Here is a 16,612-nt window from a genome sequence, read left to right as displayed (position 1 = left end):
TGGCAGACTTGGCAGCATCAAACAAATCAAGGAAATTCCCAATGTCAGACACTTAACAAGAGTAATCTGTTTTCAGATGAAAACCGATCCCTTTTATCTTCTCTGCTCTTAGTTTTTTTACAGAGAAAAAGTTTGTGGCAAATGCGTCATTTTATTGATTTGTTTTATGAATGTGGGTCTTTTTTTACTTGTGTGTATTAAAATGGCATTATCTAACTGGCAGATCAGAGCATCGAAATCAGTGAAGATGAGGTTCAAGAGGAAGTGCGGTGTTAGACGGTTTGTACTGATGTGTTTGTGTTTATATACTCTATGTAGGGCAATGTCAAGTTCAGCTTTCTGCTTCGTTCTAGAAAGGCCAAAGAAAACCACTGAGACATCTTGGTCTGACTGCACTAGACTGAGATGCTTCCTGTGTGACAAAACAAAATTTTTTGCACAAGTGCTTTCACCGTTGCAGAAAATGGCCTTGCGGACTGCTTATGACATGATTTTACATACAAACCTTCAAATCACAAAAGCTCCACACTGATAGAAAAAGACCAACGTTTTTTTTCTTGCATTTTTATGAAAAAATTAAATGCTTCAATGACTCATATATTTTAAAACAAACTTCCATTATACATATTGTTTCTGGTTTATCCTTATATCTGAGGGCTACTTAAGTTTTCAGTGTTTGTATCATAGAGTGACGATCGATGTGCTATAGCTGTTAGTTGAAATTGGACCAAAGTGGATATGAGTCTTGTTCTTGTCGATTGCTGCACCCTGCGGTGCACAAACTACGCCACCCCTAAATTTCAGCCTAGACCTGAAGGGAACTCCAAGGTTGTATGCGCAATTCTGTAGGCTAGACAAAAATATTTAAATTCATTGAATAACCAGCCGACAAGATACAGCCGACCCGCCTTATCGGAAACAGTAGTCAATTACTGAGCTACATGCGCACATGTAGTTCACTGCGTATCATCAGAGAGCACAGAAACATTCAATCCCTTAGTCACCCAGTGAATGAGATTATCACACGTGTTCACAGCCAATAACACAGACATCACGGAAGCTCCAATAATGCTCCTGTCTTCAAGAAACAGAAGTGATTATCTAAACTGCCTGGGGAGTAGCCATACCTTTCTTTTAAAAAAGAATAAGAATAATTAAAATGCCTAGGGTCTGCTACTAAATTACTTGGTTGATTTTGGCATGAAACCATTCATAAAAATTTAGCCTATTTATTTTCCTAATGCATGCTACTGGAATAATTGGTCTTGTAAAATAAGATATTTTGAAAAGTTTCAACTGTCCAAAACATTTTTTGCATTAAAAAATGTGTGTTCTGCACAAGGATGCATTCAAATGACCAAAAGTGACAGCGACGACATTCATATTGTAAAATGTTTTAATGATTTAAAAATAAAATCTTCCAAAGGAAAAAAAATCCTAAAGAGCAAATCAAACTAGAATGAAGGATCGTGTTACACTGAAGACTGTAGAGTGAAAATTCAGCTTTGTCCTTTTTATTTTTTATTTATATTGAAGGGGTTATATAAATGTTATTTTCTATTTGGAGTGTTACGAGCTGTTAAGATAATAAGATCTAATAAGTTGCAACATGGTACACAAATGCAGATATGGTGTTATGTTTACATGCAACGCGTAAAAAGACAGTACTAAGTCATTATGATCAGTAATTATGTCCCCACTGGATGCAACATGCAGTAGCGGCATCATGTTATAGTAAGCGTGTAACATTTCCTTGAGACGCACAACGCACTGGATAGCTGGCCAATCAGAGCACACCACTCTTTTTTAGAACGATGAGCTTTGTACAAATATACCTGTTTCAGAAGGCGGGGCTAAGATGAGAAACTACAGCGTACAGCATTGGACCTTAAACCGCATAAAGACATTGCATTAAACCAAATACACAAAATAACGTTCTTTTTAGCAACATCACATGACTCCTTTAAAATGCAACGCAGTTATTTTAAACTGTAATCATTTTTACACTATTGCTGTTTTTACTGTATATTTAATAAAATTAATTCTATCTTGTTGAGCATAAAAGACAAAAAAAATTTTTTTTTTTACTCCAAACTTTGAAGTGGTTGTGTATTTGACCTCATCTATACCCCAGCCTTGCTTGCATTTCTTCAGTTGACCCTATCTGTCCTCACCTTGTAAAAAGCCTCCCCATGTTGCTAACATCCTTCCGTCACTAGCATTATTTTCTCCTCCAGATACGCGCTAGTGTAACTGCTTACAGCTTCCGTGACTGACACTGAACTGAAATTCTTATATGTGAAACCTCATTGGTCCCACTGGGTCGGAATATGTTCTTTGTTTTTGGATCCCCAGGCTGAGATGCAGAGGAAACCGATGACAGACTAAACAGTCACTTTCGTGCTTCAGTGGCTCTGTCACGTCACACGTGATCTGCAGTGATGTACAGCGGCCCGCAGGCTGAATGACAGCAGGTGTGATCCCGCACCACAGACGCTATTACACCTATCTTTGCGTTTATTTGCTTCTTGGATTTATTTTTGATAAGTGCGGTGACTAATACATAATGTCAGGTTTGCATCATGTTTATGCGCCTGTGTTTGGTGGGAATTGTTCTCATATATTTAATCTAAGTCAGCAGGTATAGCTAATCCCCGTCTGCGTGGCAGCGTGGGAATGAAGCGGGCAGGTGGCAGGAAGGTAGAGATGCATGATCACCAAAACGTCTTTCTCCGAGCTTCAGCAATATCTGACCTTTTCTGTCGCAACTCATTTTTGCAGAAAGACAGAAAGCCTGGGGTTTACTTCATTGCCATTTCAATGAATTATCATACTAGGGCTGTGAGTTCAAGAAGTAATTTTTGAGTCATCTCATTATGTAGCCTAGTACAATATGGTACAATGAATCTTGCAATCTTTTATATATTTAAATAAAAAATGATATACTAATGAAACCAAATCAATCATGTATCATGGGATGATATATTTAAGTCTCATTATATAATATAGTAAATTACACACACACACACACACACACACACATATATATATATATATATATATATATATATATATATATATATATATATACATATACACATAATTTATTTGATACAAAATACAATATAATTGTTTTTTTTTTTTTTTGCATGTTTTTCACAATATTACATGATTTGTATACTGTAACATTTTAAATACATATATTTTCATTTTTTTACATTTAAATGTTCTTTATTCCTGTGATGGCAAAGCAGCTTGTCGTTTCCTATATTCTTTCTGAAATTATTCTGATATGCTGATTTTTTTTCAGGATTCTTTGTTGAATGAAATGTTCAAAAGAGCAGCATTCATTTGAAATTTGAGGATTTTTGTAACAACAAAGTGTTTACTGTCACTTTTGATCAATTTAATAATAATAGCAAACCTTTGTGAATAAAAGTATTAATTTCTTTCAAAAGATCAACAACTTTTGTGCGTAAATTAATACGTAAATGTTATAAATAAAAGTAAAGTGGCATAGAAATGAAGCAATCATTTTCAGAAATGCTTTTTTAATATTTCACACCAACCTGTATAAAGGCAAGAAGGTTCTTCGTGCTGAGAAAGTTCCCAGTCGTCTGAGGTTGCATGTCTGCTTTTGGCTTGACTTCGCGAGTCGACGGTCTTAGGCATTAATTAACCAAGGATTATTGCATTATTAATAGTGAGCATCCCAGAGTCAGTGAAACGACTTTCATTTCCCTTGTGTGTGATATTGCTACAGGGGAGTCAGTTATTACAGAGATCACTAGACACATGATTCACCCGAATGCAAACCGCTCTGTGTGCTGAGATCTTTCCGGGTTCCCGCATATTCGTATGCGTAGTAGCACCTCATTTGCGTAAAGAAAAGTCACCATTTATAGGTGCTCTGAAAATGAATGACATGAAATGATGGCACGAGCTTCACTATCTTGTGTTTTCGCAGGCCTACATTTAATTAACAAGTTTCCCAAGGCTTCTGAAAAGTTCAGCCGAGGATATTATAATGAACATCGCCTGAAAGAGAGTCACAGACTGACAGAAAACATGCACAACACAACCACACACTCTTTAAATACAGTTTTTTTTTTACTTGAAGTAATATTCATTTAAAGTATTTGCGCAGTATGTACTGACTTGTCCTTCATTTTGGAAAAAAAGAGGATGGAAAGCACAAGGACAGTAATACGGCCCCGGCAGACAAGTGAGCAGCACCCTGAATAAACATATTTTACATAAGCAGCAGTCGCAAATGTTTATATATGCCATAACGTTTACATTTGCAAAACTATCTAATCTATCAGTTCATGTCATAAGCAGCTAAAAAAGGCTTGGCATCCATTTATGCATTTGGCAGTCACTTTCATTCAAATGATCTTGCATTACATATATGCATACCTACGCATAACAGACAAAGAAAATATTTTATTCGTTAATATTTGATGTCTTTTGATATCATTATTCAATGTGTTAATGTAAGATCTGCAGTTGATTCCTTTTATCATGCATTTATTTTTAATTATTAAAAAAAACGAAAAAAAGGTAATCCATAAAAAGTAACTTTTAATATATAATACTTAATAAGTAAGTTAATTTTGTAATATAATGTAGTTATGCATCTTTATTTTTCAGAATTTTTTATTTTACTATATGTCAGAACACTACATAGAATTGCTGTTTTTCACAATCAGATGGTGTTTTCGACACTCTTTGATACTTTCAATAGACCGCACTGTCTCATGCAGCCTGGCAACAGTGCTTCATTAACAAAGTGTTTTGGGTCCAACAAGCAAGGTTACATTTTTAGGGACATTTAGTTCGTTTTTCATTCTAAAGTGTTTTGTTGAACTACTTTTAGTGCAAAGATGCTGAATTTCCTTCAGAGCCGCTTAACTGGGTTTCTTGGCTGAGTGCCCTGGTTTAATGCAATGTTCGATCTGAGAGATTTCCAGAATCCGGACACAATGTCCATCGTCCCCCCACTCTGCGGTCGTAAACTAGCCAATTAATGTAAAAGCTTCAGGGAGATCATCAATAAGACAGCGACATTTTCAACCAGTGTGTGGCACAGGGACGGTTTTAGTGTTGAACAAGAGCCGTGGGGCTTTAAAATAGAAGCGATAAAAGTAACTGTCTATTACGTAAAGCTGTCAGGCCTCATGCAGGTGCCTACATTTACCACCGCCCTTTTGTGTTGTCTGAGGTGTTTGTGCACAGTGCGCTTTTTTATATATAAATGTGTAATCTTTCCTGCAAAATGTATTTTTTTACATGACTGATCTATTTTGCATAAATGTATTTGATTTCTTTTCTGCATAAGGTCATATGACTAAACTTAAAGTAATAAGGCCAGTGCTTTGAACTGAAAAAAAAAAAACGAAAGGTAAACGTCAGCATTCTGCAGGTGGTACCAGATAAATCCAGGTTCTGTTTTGGCTTAATGAGGCCAAAAAGATAAACCTGGTCCCAGTATGGCACACGTGACACAGATAGTTCATAACGCGCGTGAGATGCATTATTATGAATTACACGTTCTCATACGCCGCACTGCTTATTGCGCAGGTTGCTATTTCATCACCTTTGAGAGTTTTGCACATTTGAGCTGCTCATTGTAGGAAGCTGAAGCTATAAATATGACAGAGAAAGCATTTGATGGTTAAAGTAATTTTAGCTGCTGCAGATGCTATCTAGTAAACAGTCAGTGAAAGGCGCTTGCTTGGCGTCTGGGTTTTTGATATCAAGACATGTCTCTGATGCCATCGGTGATGTCATGAGATTTCAAGGGAGGGGAGGAACGAGAGATAAGCAGAAATAGCAGACGCGCGCCGCATGGAAATGAATGAACGTTTTCCCAAATATACGTATATGCTTATCTTGTCAGCAGCTTAGTCCGTATGAGCTTTCGTTGATTGGGAACAGAGCTCACTCTGAGAATAACAAAAACATTTGGAAAAGTGAAATGCGTTCATTTATAATTAAACATTTTTCTTATTTTGTTGTGGCTGTTTCTCATCTGTTTGCTTGTGATGTTGTTATCATGTGTTATTTTTATAGTAAGGGCATAATGTGTTCATTCAAACAGTGGTTTACAGGTTGTTCATTAAAGAAAGATCTTCAACCCAACATCGTGTTGTTCTAACCCGTATGACTGACTTTCTTCTGTCAAACATAAAAGGAGATGTTAGACAGAACATCGTCATGTTCTTTTCACTCAATGAAAGTTAATGATGGCCAGAGACTGTCAAGATCCTTTACATACCGGTGTGTCGTTTTCAAAGTATTTTAAGCCATTTTAATGAACCATTGACTGAAAATCCTCCACATGCAATTCTTCATAGTTTATTTAAGTTACAAACTATGTCATGCTTTTCTAAAACCTGTTAAATAATAATAAATATGAAAACATAATGAGCCTACGGTAATGTTTTAATAGGGCTTTTTGTAATTTTCTCGTTCACTTTCATTATATGGAAAAGTATTGACATTCTGTGTGTCATATATGGATTTGAAACAACTAAATCTTTCTTTGTTTTGGATGAATTATTTAATTAACCTCATGAGATGACCTAAAGACAGAATGTTTTTGTGGGGGGCAACTTTTAACTGTTAAAAATCATATGTTGAAACTGCGACTGGTGGTTTTCAAACATCTTTAAAAAAGAAGAAAAAGAATAAAACCTTCTACAATTCAATACAAACACGCCACTCTTTTTGGTCAGTTTGGCTTGATATCACTTCATATGTCACACATGCTCTGATCTCTTATCAGGTGGAGTTAGCTGGACAGCAGATACAGTTCATATCTCTCTTCTTCTTTTAATCGCTCTGACAGCTAACTTGAGTTATTGCTCTGACCTGCGGTTTGGCCGAAGGCCTTGTCTTTTTGAAACATGTAAGGCCTATTTTTACTTCAGCCATAGATGTTTTGCCCTATGAACCCACTCCTGTCGTCTCAAACTATTTTGTCTATAGGCAATTCGTGCACCAGCAAGCCATTATAATATGTTCTGAAGCTATATGTCTGTTCAGCTACCTATTTTCCTTACTTTTTAAAGAATACACAAGAGAATTTGAGTTATGAACTCAATATTGAGTTATAATACAGAATTTTCCTGTATTTGATAAAACAGAGTTGCATTCTGTATTAAAGGCATAGTTCACCCAAAAATGAAAATCCTGTCAATAATTACTCACCTTCATGTTGTTCCAAACCTGTGAGTCCTTCATTCATCTTTGGAATACAAATTAAGATATTTTTGAAGTCCCAGAAAGACGGTGAGGACATTGGTAAAGTAGTCCATGTGACATGTTTCAGCCATAATGGAGAGTATTATGAGTAATTGTGAGAGTCTTATGAGTAATTTACAATTTAAACAATTTAAACAAATTATGATGGTATGCTTTTTGCAGTTTCAATTGTATTTTTGAAAATGGTGTAAAGTAAAAAGACATTCATTTGCTTGAGTATTTGAGATTGTGAGTCATTCTTCCAAAATATTTATTTACAGTCGTTTTCCATTATTATGTTTGTAATGGTCTCTGACACTTAGGTACGACATTAAAATGTATTTATCTTTACAACAGCAGTGAAGTCTTACGTCAGCTAGTGAATCTCAAATGCATTTAGCACTTATTTTAGTAGACACATAGCTGCAGGCTTATTGTGTGGTAAATTCTATGCTGGCATCAGTGCTTTTTTTTGAATCTCAAACGGAATAAAGAAGCTTAATTTGTCCCATAATTTTCCTGTGCTGAATTTGCCAACTAATAGAGTGATGTAAGTTGTTCATTTATTTGTTTTGCCCTTTATTTTGCGTTTTTACATTAATGGTTGAATTAAATTAGCAAGCGCTGCCATAAAAGACTGATCAGTGCTTAGACACATGTCAATGAGCGCAAGAAACATTCAAGACTCTCCTCCAAGGTCCACATGAATCATATGGAGGCCAAGGAACGTAGACAGTGCTATTTAATAAAAACAAGTGCTGGACACATGACCTTCAAGCAGATGATTCACGTGTGTGCGTTCTCGTGATTCAGTGGAAATCACAGCCTTTTTCTCCTTCCCTGCAGGGGATGTTTCAGGGGAGCACATATAAAGACCTCTGTTCATGGGGCACTGTCCCTGCAATAACCTAAGATATACTGCCTTAAATAGTCTGATGAACAGCTGCAGAAATGCTGGAAACATGCTTACACAACGCCGAGCATACAGATGATGTCATTTCCTGTAGACAAATACATTTGTAAATACTGTAATAAACCAGGCCCCCTCATTGACAGCTGATTCTGGGACCCTCCACAATGCTTGAAAGGGTAGTTGCAATGTACTCATCCGTTTACATTCCAAACCTGTTTTTCCTTATAACACAAAAGAAGATATTTTGATATTTCTTCATACACTGAAAATCACAAAAATAGCTTGATAGCTTTTAGCTCGATCTCACAGCAATGAGGTGGCTAATTTGATCCAACTGGTACAAATTCTTAGGATTTTGGCTAAATCGTCACTGGGGTTTAGACAAATTGTACAAAATCGTAGCAGTGAGTTTGTACGAATTATCCACCTCTTAAAATATGTACGACTTGGTTGTGGGATAGCGTTGCTTTTTTAAGGTTATAGAAAGTGTGCTTTTAGTGCAACCAGTGACTGACCCTGGTATGAATCATCCTTTACAGGCTTTGCTAAAATATTAAGTGATTACTACATTTCGGAGGGTATACTATAATTGACTCTCTTTGGGTCCCTGCGGAGTCAAAGGGGAGAAAGGACGCAGTAGTGGGTGAGTGACTCTTTCATGTTGGCAGTCTAAGAGCTTGGCACAATCTCTGATAATACTGAGCAAAGACAGATACAAGGACACTTCAACGCTGGTTTATTTTTTTCCTAAGAGTAAGATTAAAGTGTCCTGGCAAATATCACAAAGCTAATTTGGATTGTCATGTGCGTATTGTGTCCCATTGTATCAATAAATCCAGAGTCTGTTTGACCTAATAAAAGGGTTTAACACAACTGGAGAAACTCCTGACAGCTTGATGGAATTCGCTCTCCTCTAAAAAATCTCTAATCTCTTTAAAAGCTTCTCCTGCCAAAGATATTAGTATGAGTCAGATTTAATGTAAATTTTCTAGCAGCGTCAAAACTCAAGGTTGAGTTGGGTCAAATACAAGAGTCTAGAAAATATTTTTAGGCTTCCAAACTCCAAAAGGGAACACATGACAGAATCAGGTGCCTATTTCATGGGAGTTATGATGCACGCATGTTGTTGATGTTCAACCTTCTGATCTTGCAGACGTTTTGGTCTTTCATTTATATGCTGATTTCTGTCTCGAGTGAAATTGAAATTGTATTTGAATAACTCTCCAGGTCTGCAGCGAGAGATAAAAAGTGATTGATTGGTTATGAGTGACGTCAAATTAAAAGTGTTTTGCCCATGTTTAATGCAAACAAAATTTTTGAGCTTTTAACATCTCTAATGGACAGTATAATGCCAAATGTTTCCCTTATGTTTAAACTGACCGCACTGCATTTTATTGCGTAAGAAATGCTAATTAATTTTTTAATATCAGTCCTTGTCTCCGAATGGTTTGAATGTCATGAAGCGTTATCGTCATTGTGTTTGCTCCAAGTGAAGTCAACCAGCCACAAAAACTGCCAAATATGTTCAAATGCATTGTTAAATAAAAAAGTATTATAAAAAGGAAAGACGTGCTTTAACCTTAAAAGGATAGCTTACTCGAAAACGGAGCAGAGAAATATTCTTCAAAAAATGTCTCTGTGTTGTTTGTTTACACAATAAAGTCAATGGGGTCCTTTCAGTGCTTAATTTGAACCCCGCTGACTTTCAATAAGGGCCCAAAAAATAGTCTTCAATATGTCTTTTGTGTCAGATGGGTTTGCGAAGACTTCAAATGATGGCAGAATATTCATATTCTGGCGAACTATCCCTTTAACAACACTAAAAAGAGATGTTTCATAATGCAAAATGTCTTTTCACTCTGAACTATGAATTCGTTAGGAAGTTAAAAATAATCATCAAAGTCAACAGCCCCGAATGAGTTTGTATTCCACAGAGAATTATGCTCATATGGAGTTTACAGAGCCAACGGCCGTTAATGTCAAAAGGCCTGTGAAATCTCTCGTCATGTCAAGTCCCTTGTTCCCTTAGACAGCAGTGATTTCATTTTAGTGTAGCAAATGACAGAATAGGTTGCAGGCATGCTGACTTGCTTTACCTTGAGGGGGTTAACCGTTCATAAGTCAGAGTCAGAATGGGTAAGCCATTGTCTCCTGCAATCAACTGGGGCGTTTAGTAAAAATTAATTTGACTGAAAACGTGAATCGTTTCATCGTTCTTTTATGCACTTGTCTTCATCAGTTCACTGCACAGGCCTCATGTCAGATGAAAAAATGTTTTATTAAAAGAAACGGTGTGTTCTGAGGTTAATTGAGTTTACTTTGCCTTGATGTGAAATTTCTTTAAAGAAGTGAAAATGCACCATGTGTCAACCCTCTCAGTCTTGTTCGTGCTGGAAACGTTATTTGCATAATGAAGCACAGGTCTCTCAATCAGTACAGAAATGATTCTAGTTTTTCTCATTGGTTTTGTTTTTGCCTTTTATGTTTTTTCCTAGAGATCTTCTTACAAATGCTGAACTACATTCGCCGCGATCCTCAAGGAACTGACAAATGAGCTCAGCGGGAGGCTCTGACCTCATTCTATATAATAATTCAGATTAATAAACATCTTCGTCAGCATTTCTTAGTATAAAATGGTGCAATTTTTTTACACTACTCATGGTAAGAGCATTTGCATCTATTTTGTGCTTGAGGTGTTATCAGGAACAGGAAAGCATGCTTTTATGTTGAACAGCATTTATTATAACAATAGCAGCGCTGAACAGTTCAAAATGTTGTTGCTTATTAGAATTGTAAATTTTGCAGCAGGCTCACAGTTAAAGTGAAGAAACATTTGTTGAAAATAGAAAGTACAAAATCTAGAAAAGAAAGGAAAAGCTTTTGTCTTATAAAAATGTTATTATTTTTTTGTAATTTAAGTACTATCAAAAAAAGTATAATCATTTACATAGAAACATTCTGTTCATTGTTTTACCCTTTTTTTATCATTTTAGATATTTAAAGTATAACAGATTAATAGATAAAAATACATATATATTGGTTTGGCAATTTTATAAATCTTGATCTTTGAATTTCAATTCTCAGTGCATTCAAATGTTTACAATTTAGATTATAAATAGACAAAAACAATCTAGTTAATTTAATTAAAAATTTAATTGACAAATAAATGTATTCAAAACCTGTAGACACTGACTACAACACTATTTTATATGTTGTTCACATATCTTAAACATTAAATATGAAAGCTTTTAGGTGTCATATAAAGTTTGTGGTTAATCCACAGCCTAACCTCTAGAATTATAGCTGGATATAAAATTGTTGAACCACAAGAGTATGATCTCATGGCAGTAAAGCTGATTAAAGGCCACTGACATTTAGCATTAAGAGCCCAACATGTTATCAAAATCAGAATTCCTCAAAAACTACTGCCTGTCATCTTGGAGTAGTCACCCAGTCAATATAAGTCCTTCCAGGATTGACGGTCTTTTAGGATTTATTGGGTCTTACTAAATCTTTTAAGTCTTGCTGCCAGTACTGTAGAATTACACTGTCACTTTCTCAGTTCCAAGAGAACCAGCTTTCTGGTCAGCAAGACCATTTATCAGTAGAATTGATCATTTTTATTTATTTTTATTAAAGTGGCCCATTGGATTTTCTTTGAGATAAACTCTGTAGTGTGCTACCATGGAAGTCAATGGTGACCAAAAACTGCCTGGTTACCAACTTTCTTCAAAATATCTTCCTTTGTGTTCGGCACAACAAAAAAATGAATACAGGTTTGGAACTACTTGAGGGTGAGTAAATGGTGACTAAAAACGTTCATTTTTGGGTGAACTATTCCTTTAACTACACAGATGTATTTTTAGGCTACTGAAATGTTGCAATATTAACTGTCACGATTCAACAAGCAACAAGTCCCACTGTAATTGAGTTTCTTTGAGCATGCTGGCAAACAGTTTGTATGACAGTTGCTTCCTGTCAAGTTGACACTTTAAAAATAGAAAAAGATGACTCAAAAACTAGTGCATCTGCCATGAACAAGAGAGAGCGGTATCATGTGTCGTGGGATTTCTAACACCAGGTGGTAGAACATCAATGGTGGTGAATCCTAACACGGCCGCTCTAACTGGTTACGCACACAGGAGAGAAATAAAGGTGCTGTCTGCCTTAGAGCTTTGTGTTTTAATTAGTCTCATATAAATAGGCTGTTTAGGAGTGCTGTCTGTGACCATGCTGTCCCTGTACCCTTGAAAAGCTCAATAAGCTGCAGTACGCCAGCTATGGGGTCCTGCTCTCATGCAGGCAGGATAATGACCTCTGGGAGGATCCGTCGCTTCTTTTGAAAGTCAAAAGCAGATGCCTCTTTTATTCGGAAGTGGTGCTGGGAAGCGAATAGATGGATGGTAAATGACTGCAATCCACAATGTATGATTTAACAGCAACATCAAAGACATGCCGCCAAATAATAGCCTGGAGATCTTTTATACATTTTTAGTATAGGAAAAAATAGATGCAGGCCTGGCTCCTGGACTTCAGATCACACTTTTACTGGTCATTTCCCGGGGAAGGTAGCACTACATTACCCTTCCCTCGGTGTCACAGTCTCAACACGGAATAAAATCGTTCTCACTTCTGACCTCATCTGTCACTTCAAAAAGGACTGAGGTATTGCCAGATGACCTCAAACCAGAAAGAAATCCATTCTCAATAACGATCCTTGCATGAGATATTCCATCTATCCGCTTTGGATTGATATCAAAAATAAAAAAAGTAAGGTTCCCAGGCATGTTTGGACTTGATGTTTACGAATATATCTAAAAATAAAAAGTTTCATGCTGGGTAAGAATATCCAAAAGCACTTTTCCAACTATACTACCTCAAAACATTGCAGTTTGCATTCAATCTCTGCAAAAATAGTAAGCATGACTTCTCTGAAACGATTTTTATTTTTAACTGAAATTCTTTTTTTTTTAGATTCTTTGGTACATAATGCCTTTCAACAATTTCAACTAAAATAGATTAATGGGTTGCAAATACAATTTCACGTAGACTTCAAAGCCTAAACTCTTTAATGCATAATGCGCTACTTTTTAACAACAACAAAAAAAAAAACAGGGTTAAAGAGAACTAAATGAGAATAACATTGGCATCATTAGGAGCATATTTCTCTACGAGCAGACTTAATATATTACAAAATGTCTCAAACATTCACAGACTTAATATTCCAGCTATGCAATTTTTACTTCTAAAGACAAACTTGGCTAAGTAACGTTTAGTGAATACTGTGGATCTAAAAATATCTATTCACCTCCGAATGTCTATTATGCCGTCAAGGCTATTTAGTGCTGGACTGACGCTGTGAAGTGAGAGGTTGGCGTGTTTTCCAAAGCACCCTGTTTTGCATGGTTTATAGTGTCTCCTGTGTGGCTCCTCATTCCTCGGCCCCATTCTGTAAACAAACACATATTATTATGGTTACTTGATTGCCCGCTAAGCTCCAATTGTGTGCTTACTGCACATAAAATGACTGTTATAAATAGACATGGTGAAAGTTCTGCCATAGCAGCAGTTCTGTGGTAATTTGGAGCCTTTTTGTGGTTCGTTTCTCTGCGTGTAACCAGTCTAATTGTATTTATAGGTGAGAGTGTGGGATGGGGGGGGAGTTTGGATCGACAAATTTAATTGCTTGCAGCTTCCCTTACATCAATGTGGAACCTATAACAAGACTAATATCACAATGGTATTTGATAGACCTAGCTCATATTTAGCAACTTACATAGTCGGCGTGTTTGTAATGTAAACTTGCGTGTGAATGCGAACTTAGTTTAGTACTGGCATGCCTTTGACAGCCACCTTCTCTCCGTTTCCTGTAGACGTGTGCACTCCGAAAACCGTAACAAATCAGAAGTTAAAACCAATATAGTTTAAAAAGCATGATTTCAGCACGAAATAACTGAATCAAATCGGTCAGAATCAGAACAGGTGCAGGTACCAGCTGTAATGGCGCAGGTCTATTCTGGAAAAGGGAGCGGGGACTAGCAGCTCATTTGCATTTACAAAGACAGGCCCGAAAATCAGCCTGTTTCTGCTTACACTTAAAATAGGCATTTTTAAAATGATATAAATTATCTCTGGGGCATTTTGAGCTGAAACTTCACAGACACATTATGGGGACACCAGAGACTCATATTACATGCTGTAAAAAGGGGCATAATATTTGTAGTCATATACACACCTCACTCTGTGAACAGTTTGTCATCTATGCTTGCCAGTTTTTCTGTGCATATTAATGTGCTGTGAAATGAGAACAGACTACCCACATGTTAAAGCTCTTACAAAAATGCCATTCACTATGCTTTCGTCTAATGAAACATGTGACTATATAGGCTATACAAGGTCAGCATGTAATATATTTCTGTGCTTTCCATCAGATTACACTACAGGTGAAAGGGTTTTTGTTCATTATTACTGATTACTCCAGCCGGGAATCATTAAGTTGACGCCTATTAATCCTCAACAATTAAGTGATTGTTGCAAGCAGCAAGTTGCAGTGAGTGATTTTAAAACAGCAATGAGTAACGACACAAACTTTGTTAATTACGCTTTCTTCCGTACATAAACTTACATATCAAGCTTGTTACTTTTTACCGAAGCTTTAATATTCTCGCTCGTGGACACATCCAAGATTTTAATGAATCTTTTCTGAAATGACTTCTGTGGCAATTTTCACTTACTCTCCAAGGAAACGGACGCTTATTTTTCAGTGAAGAGGTGCTGATAAAAGTCTGGCACTTCAGAATCCCCACGCTTTCCTTAGCCTCAAAGGAACTTTATCCGAATTGATTGGTTGTGGAATATGGCAAACAGGCACTTGGCAGAAAGTCATCTTGTTCCCACATTTTGGTCATAATCGAGAAAGGGCATGCCAATTAAAATGTGCAGTCTTCCCTTCTAGTTTTTGAACTTCCAGGTCTTATGCTGAGTGACAAAGCTTTTTTTAGGCTTCTTGGGCCATTAAGTTTGAGTAGCTCTGGGAAACGGATGCAAGGAAACAGAAGGCCGGTGAGGTATAATTTATCGATATATGCCAATTTGAGTGAGTGCTTCTGACATACAGTACTTCACCCTTAGTTCCTCGTCTGAACAGATGAAATGAATGTGACGTCAAACAGAAAACAACACTTCTGGGTTATTCAGGTGAGTAGGTTTTAGTGGTTGCAGTTCAACCTAATGAAATAGGTACTTTTTCTTACCATTGTACAACACCACTCATAACATATTTCTCAATTCAAATATGCTTTCCCGATTTCAACCTGCATTTAGCTTTTAATTTGTTATTATACTTGCTTTTTAAGAGGTAAAAACAGACATTTGCTACAGAGTGCGATGCCTCAGTAAAATGAAACTCTACTAACATCAGTTACCATTAGCAAAATCTGAAGCTCTAATACAGCTTTCTAGGTGCGCCACCTGAAAGTGTTTTTCCTAAAATGTTTGTTTGTAAATGGCAATTTCTTCAAAACCATAAGAGCAAAGCCAGGACCAATATTTGCATTTAATGAAAAAGCGAACATCAGGGAGTTTCAGTATAGAAAGGGGAAATTAGGCCCTAAAATGGTTATCTATTTAAGTCAGATCTGAATAAGTACAATATTACCCAAAGGTAAAAATTTGCATAAGAATGCATGAGCCCTTGCTGACCCAACCCTTGAATGGTTATGCAATTACGTGACGCATTTTCAAGTGACCTTAAGATCTTAAAACCCTAGAGTGAATACGTGTCTTGCAGGTAAGACCTTATAATGCAACATGTACATTTATTATCCTTTTGATTGCTTGGTATAATACTAAATATGAAAAGCAGTAGTAGCAAGACGGTATAGTAGACTAGTTGAAGAACAATAAATGCACAGACTGTGGTGACTAACTCAATGCAGCGCAATGCAGACTGCTTGTGTCACTCACTTCTATTAAAGGAATTGTTCACTCAAAAATAAAACTTTTCTGAAAATTAAGTCAGAATGAGTTTGTTTTTTCATTGGAACATTGAGCTATATTGGAGCATTACATCACTTGCTCACTAATGGATACTCTCAGTGAATAGGTGCTCCTGAATGAGAGTTCATCACATTGTAGCTTCGGGCCAAAAATATACCAATCTATAATCTATAATAATTCTTCCACCTCCAATCCATAATAAAGTCTATCCCCTGTTGTCTTCTCACATAAAAATGTACAGATATAACTCTTTTGGGCTGATGTACATTTCTCTTTGGATTCAGATGAGAGAAAACAACATTCTGCATTGTTAAAATGTCTTTATGCATTTGTTTATTAAAACCATGTTTTGCTTGAGATGTTTTTATTAGCTGTTTGAACTCTCATTCTGATGGCACCCATTCACTGCAGAGGATCCATTAGTGATATAATGCTAAATTTCTCCAAATATGT

The sequence above is a fragment of the Puntigrus tetrazona genome, chromosome 24 (genome assembly GCF_018831695.1).
Source record: "Puntigrus tetrazona isolate hp1 chromosome 24, ASM1883169v1, whole genome shotgun sequence".
Lineage (NCBI taxonomy): Eukaryota > Metazoa > Chordata > Actinopteri > Cypriniformes > Cyprinidae > Puntigrus > Puntigrus tetrazona.
The sequence above is the reverse complement of the archived record's forward strand: the minus strand, read 5'-3'. Positions refer to the sequence as shown.